This window comes from Aristolochia californica, unplaced genomic scaffold (assembly GCF_029961685.1).
Source record: "Aristolochia californica isolate CCGP_79_NKW_82.1479 unplaced genomic scaffold, dmAriCali1.0.hap1 SCAF_194, whole genome shotgun sequence".
Lineage (NCBI taxonomy): Eukaryota > Viridiplantae > Streptophyta > Magnoliopsida > Piperales > Aristolochiaceae > Aristolochia > Aristolochia californica.
The window spans coordinates 7,501-15,000 of NW_027181875.1; positions in this window are offsets into that span (position 1 = coordinate 7,501).

Sequence of the window (7,500 nt, forward strand, 5' to 3'; positions counted from 1 at the left end):
GGATGCCACAATATTATTTCTACGGATGAGACATCCTTTCTATACCACTTGAACCTTACTTCAGAAAAAGAAAAAAAAAATTCAAAGTGCTTAATGTTCCCCGAAGAAACCAGAAATCTTTAATTTTTTTGTATATAAAAAAATCATTATTTTTAATATCTCATCACGGCGAAAACCCCCCCCCCCCCCCCCTTTTTTTTTTTCATTTAGAAATTCTTCGGTTCGTTCCAATACACCTGGACAAGAAAATAGTAATCTTTAACGAACTAAATCAGGAATCATTATTATTTCCACACAAGAAAAGGAATTTTCTACCTTTCTCTTGTGTGGAAAATTAGGAAGACGAGTAACCCCTCCTAGAATCATTTGTCCCTTTCATTTATACCTTGCCTTATATTTTCCTTCTACTTAAATGCTAAATGCTATATTATCCATTAGAATTCGATTCTATTAGGTACAATAGAATAAAATAATATTGATGCATTGCAGAGCATTTACAACCCGGCAATAGGAGGCCTAGCATAGTCACAACACTCCAATCTTGATCGAAAAAAGATATATCTAGTTTTACTAGTAACTAGACTCGCGAGCGTATACAAGGAATTACCAACATCTCTCAGAAAAAGAGTGTAAACAAAATAAGCAAAAAGAAAAAGGGCCTTTCTCTTTTTTTTGGATCATACATAATTGCAATTGCATCGATTAATCAAAATTCGACTCTTTTTACCAACTTGATGAATCCGGAATCTAGAAATTCATTTCAGACAATTGAACCTTCTCAAAACTGTTTCTTTTTAAGAACCAAAAAGATTTGTGCCAGAGTAACAGATGCCAAGAAGAACAACAAACCTTGGACACGTAATGGATCTTGAAGTACTATTTCTGCATCTCCCTGACCAAACCCCCCCACATTAGGATTACTTGTTAATGGTTGATCAAGCTTGATGGATTCACCCTCCGAAACAAGAAGTTCTGGTCCTGGAGGTATAATATCAACCACTTGATGTCCGTCCAACGCATCAACTAGGGTTATTTCATATCCCCCTTTTTCTTTACGTACTATTCTGTTTACTATACCCGCTGCTGTGGCATTATAGACTGTATTATTACTCTTGCTCCCGTCGGGATAAATCTGACCCCTTCCTCTGTTCCCACCTATGTATATGGGATACTTTAAGAAGTGAACGTCTTTTTTAGTAGCAGGGTCCGGGGACAAAATGGGAAAGACAATTTCACTATATTTCTGACCAGGAACGGGACCTATCACAAGAATATTTCTTTTATTGGGGCGATAGCTCTGAAAAGACAAATTGCCCATCTTTTCTTTCATCTCAGGAGAAATACGATCGGAAGGAGCTAATTCGAATCCTTCGGGTAAAATAAGAACAGCCCCCACATTCAAAGACCCTTTTTTCCCATTAGCAAGAACTTGTTTCAGTTGCTTATCATAGGGGATTCTTACAACTGCTTCAAATACAGTATCAGGAAGCACAGCTTGTGGAACCTCAATATCCACGGGCTTATTAGCTAAATGGCAATTGGCACATACAATACGCCCTGTTGCTTCTCGTGGATTTTCATAACCCTGCTGCGCAAAAATAGGATATGCATTTGAAATAGATGTCCGAGTAATTACATATATCACGATCAATACAGAAATAGATCGAGTCATCTGTTCCTTTATCCAAGAAAAGGTATTTCTATTTTGCATGGTCCAATCATTGATCCCTTAAATTTCTACAATAAATTAGGTAGGTAGCTAGTCTAGTTCCCTACCCACGATTCTGCCATTGTACTGGAATATAGGAGGAGTCGAACCCCCTGCACGGGTAGAAGTATAAAGTGAGTCAGATTAAAAAAAAAAGGTTTGTTTATGTACGAAGTAACATTATGATCTGATTGATAGCCGCGGGTCAAATGAATTCTTCATTCATTCATTGAATGATAAATCACTACAAGTGAAGGTGATACCCGATTTAAATAATGGAAGATCAAATATTTCAAAATTGTATCTAGAATAACTGGAAAAGTGGAAACAAGACCAGATATAATTTGATCGTTATAAGCAAAGCCAAAATCTTTGTAGACCGAACCGATCATTAGTTCCCAACCATGGGGCGAGTGGAATCCGATACATAAATCAGTTAATAAAAGAATAGAAAAAGCTTTTATTGTGTCGCTTAAGTTATATAGGAATTCCTGAATCCAAGAATTAAGAATGACAAGTTCCTCATTACCCAGAATAGAATAACCACTTAGAATAGCGAAACAGATTATATTTGCCGAGAAGTGCAAAATAATATGGATATTATTTTCATTGTATATTTTGACCAATTGTATCGTTTCTTTGTGGATTCCTATATGAAGCTTTTGTATCTGTGTCTCCGGGTACTCCTTTATCATTTCATCCAAATGAAATAGTTCTTCTAATTCTATGAATCTTTCTAGAATGTTCTTCTCTTGAATATCATTCAAAAAAGTTTCGGATTGCCTGGTATTCCACCAATTAATAACCCAGGGCTCTAGACTTTTATTAAATGAAAGAGAGATCCACCACGGCAAAAATACTATAGATACAAGATATGGGAGAGGGGTCAATGCTTTTTTTTTGACACTTTTTGTTCTGTGAATTGTTAATGAACCTACTTCATTCGTCGACTCCGTCTGATATTTCTATGAAGCATGAGTTCTATAACAAGGTATGTAACCTATGGATCCGTCTTTTTTTATTTGATTATTTGAATTCTTTATTTAGTCTTTGAATCTAGAAGGGGTATAGAAATGGAAGTTAGAATTAAAGATAAAAAGTCTGCCCCAAATGAATAAATGAGTAAGTTCCCAGATATCTCAGATATCTAAATTGGTCAAATTACACCAATTGAATTGCATCTTCATTTGTTTCTTTCGATGAGTGCCCGAAAGACCCAATTCACACTTCAAGTAATGAGTATTAGTCGGGTTTCGAGACGAAAGAACTCCCCTTGGATCAATCAATTATTCCAAAATGTTTCACTAGATGCCCGCACCGCGGGAATAATTGAGGGGATATTTCTGAAGAATATTGATGGTGAAATCAAAAATGTGTGGGAAACCCGAGATAAATTGGATGTTTATGAAAGATGCAATCCTTTTCAAGGAGCAAAAGAAAGGATCAAAATCGATTGAAAAAAAAGAGAGATAATTTACATCCGTCTGTATCTAACGTATCAATTCAACGAAATATTGGGTCTAAAAATAAAAATTCTGTACTGTATTCCGAAATGTTCTGTTCTGATATGTATGATGAATACATACTTACTAGACTTGTTACTAGTCTAACATAACAGAATTGGGTTGAGTCCCATATGCATAAAGCATAAAAAATAGTTTTGGTGAACAACAATTTAATTATTATGGTTGTTCCATATACGTCCACCTGTTTTATTCTATGGGCCACAGTGACAGTGGTATTAGACCAGAATATAATGGGGAAATAGAATATAACGTGTTTTGCTCGAATCAACACTGAAAGAAACTTCAGTTCAGTTAGATTCTATTATCAGTTAGATTCTATTATATTAAAGGTTAAAGGGGATTCCTGCCTTTCTTATCTCATGCCGGGAAAGCATTCATTATTCAATTCATTTCAAAATACTTCAATTGGTACGCGCAAGAAATAGGCCGATTCAGCAGCTTTTTGTTCAATTTCTCGTGGAGTCAAATTCTCATCCGTACGAGTCAAGGGAATGGCTCCCTGGCCTCTAATTTCCATATAAAGGACACGGCGAGGATAAAGACCCCCTTTAACTTCCATTCTGATTGACTGGATATCTCTCATAAGGAATCGTAGAAAAACGCGGCGATTTTTTCCAGGAAATCCCCAACGAAAAATACACACTATTCCTTCTTTTCTATCGAATCGATCATAACCACTACCTACATTCCACAAAATTGTGGACCACAAATAGGAACTAATGAACAGACCGGCTATTCCATAGAAAGCCATCACGATCCCTTGAGGGAAAAAAATTATTTGCTGAGACGGAAACAAAGATATGAGATTCCGACCAAGATAACTGGAAGTTCCAACCAATAAGAATGCTAGTGAGCCTAAAAAGAGGATACAGGCCCAGCAGAAATTACTTATTTTTCGAGACCCTGTTATAAGTTCTATCCATATACGTTCTGATCGCCAGTTCATATTAGATCCAGTTGCATTCTATTGGAATTGAGAGAATAGGCCAAATGAATTTAAATTTGACTTTACTATTTTTTTTGTCCCGAAGTAACTCTCATCAACTAGCACTATTATGATGTGAACCCTTAGGGGTAATTCATCAAATTGGGTAGATGTAAAATAATAACATCTTCTTCATACGATCCCACAATGTATATCTACATAACATATAGATACATTGACTTTCCATTTTTCCACTGATGTATTTTTTCTTAAAAAAAAGCTATACTGCATATATATGCATTTTTTCATATATCATGTATCCGCATGCATAAGATTTTTTTTTTTTTTGTGTTCGAAAGGAACCATATCCAGACCAGACGTGGTACCATATTCTACTAAATAGATATCTGTATTATGATCCAAGTCCAAGTGTTGATTGATTAGATTTGGTCCCACTGAACCTAAACAATCTTGTTTTTTTGAACATGAAGAGATAAAGACGCCATTGCAATTGCCGGAAATACTAGGCCTACTAAAGGCACAAAAAAAGAGGGAAAGTTTAAATCTGTCATAGAATGGGTACCCCGATTTAATATTTGTACCTCTTATAAAGATATAATAAAATAAGTATGTGAATTAAATTATAAGTATTATATATTATATTATAAGTATTATTAAGTATATAATAAGAAGTACAACAAATGTAGAACTAAATAAGCGTGTTTATACGACTCCACACGAAATACATATAATCCGCTTTATTATTGTATTGTATTGTTGTTCTTGTGCCCTTAATCTTCTAATAAAGAGTTTCTTACGAGTTACTGAAGGGTTTGTTAGGATTCGACCCGACAGGGATTCATAGTACAATACAAAATGTGGGTTCTCGGGAGATATAGAAATCTGAAGGAAATATAGAAAGATGCAACACTTTGATTATAGGATTATAGATTTTATCTATATTCCATATATTAATATAATACTATTAATTTAATTAATAGTATTAATGTAATGGTAATGCGTAAGAAGTAATAAAAAACATGGAATTCTTTTGATTTTTTATTTTCATTTTGAAATTCTATTCCACGAAAGCAAGAATTCACTCTTTTCTCCTGTTGAAAGAGGGTTACTGATTAGTAATCAGTAATAGGGGTAGGAAAAAAAAATAGATTAGATCCGTACAAAAGAATGAAAAGTCATTATCTGAAACTTCTGATTCTAGAACTGAACTTATGTCACCAAAGAAAACTCCATTCTTCTTATTGTGACTTTGATTCCAATAAACTAAAGTTCGTTACAAATAATTGAGATTAGTGTTTTGAATTTTGATTCAAGGGAAAGAAGCCATGTAGCTGAAATAACTCACTCAGAACGCCCTTTAAAGGATTACGCGGTACGATTAGGTCGAATAAGCCCTTAGAGAATAAATACTCAGCACCTTGTGAACCGTCGGGTACTGTCTTATTCAATGTTTGTTCAATTACTCTTTTACCCGCAAATGCAATGTAGGCATTTGGTTCGGCAATAATGATATCTCCGAGCATACCAAAACTGGCTGTTACTCCACCGGTTGTAGGGGATGTAAGGATTGATACATAGAATAACTTTCTAGTTGATTGATAATCATATGAAGCAGAAGATATTTTAGCCATTTGCATCAAACTCAAACTTCCTTCTTGCATGCGTCTGCTCCTCCAGAAGCACACACCATAATAACAGGTAGAGATCTATTAGTAGCATACTCGATCAAACGGGTGATTTTCTCGCCTACTACGGATCCCATACTACCCCCCATGAAGTGAAAATCCATAACCCCAATTGCTATAGGAATGCCATTTAGTTGACCTATGCCTGTTTGAACAGCCTCAGTTAAACCTGTCTTTCTTTGATAAGAATCGATACGATCCTTATAAGGTTCCTCTTCCGAGTGAAATTCAATGGGATCGATAGAGACCATGTCCTCATCCATAGGTTCCCAAGTGCCCGGATCAATCAAAAGTTCAATTCTATCTGAACTGCCCATTTTCAAATGATATCCACATTGTTCACAAATATTCATTTTTGATCGAAAAAATTTCTTATAATTTAATCCATAACAATTTTCACATTGAACCCATAAATGTTTGTATTTTTGATTTATATCGAAATCATTAGATCTTCCTCTGATGTTGAAATCACTGTCATTACCGCCAGTTCTTATACTAGAACTCTCACTGTCATTACCACTTAAACTTTCACTAAAAATGTAACCATAAATGTCACTATCACTGTCATTATCGTTACCACTTGAAATGTCACTATCAATACTGATATCAGAACGAAGATAACTATCAATGCAACTATTAATGTGATTATTCCAATCATATTTAGTATCATACATGTAACAATCATAGTCGCGATTGTCATTCTTAGTCCCGCTATTCAGATAACTAGAAAAATAACTTTCTAGTTCACTCAAAAAAGAACTCTCATTGTCAATCTCAAAAATCCGATTTTCAATATCAAAATATACGGAATAACTGTCACCATTACTATCCCTAACTAAAAAAGTGTCATCAGAGATGAAACTCCAAATGTCCCTGGCGCCGAATAAATGATCAACATGACTGGAACTCAAAATACCACTATCACTCCAACTATGAATGTTTTTATCCGTATCATTTATAATGGGGTCCTCACTTCCATTGGTATTTCCAATAGGATGACCAAGGCTACCCCTTGATTTACTTAGCCCACGCCAGTGTTCTAACTCCCCGTTAGACAACATCGAATTGAACCACCACTTTTCCATAGAGCCTTCCTGCCCCCTATTTGAATGAAAATACAATAGATGAATAGTCATTCTATGAATAATCAGTTTACTATTTTATTTCTTATCTGAACAAGCATATAGGTTCAATCACTAGAATCATTAACTAATGACGAGTAAGAGTAAGTATTGAAATAAATTCTTTTTTTTGTGGGAATTTAATTCGGGGTATCAATTTACTTATATATTATATGATATATGATGGAACCCCTTCTTCAATTAGAAATATAAAGAGAGGTTTCTCCCATGTTGTGTACAAATTCTCATCGAAAAGATAAATATTTCTTCCCCATGAAGCATTTTTTTTTTTTTTCGTATAATCTCGTATGTATAAGAGAATAATAAGTTTCTATTGCAACACGGAATGAAAAAGACAATATACAGGATGGGTAGAAGGAGTTGTGACCCTTTACTTGCTTGATTTATGGTCCGAAGCTACGGGATCTACGGGATATAATATAATATAAAATGATCCACCAATCCTAAGGATCCATAGGATTCATTATGGACCCCACGATAGAAGCATTGAGTT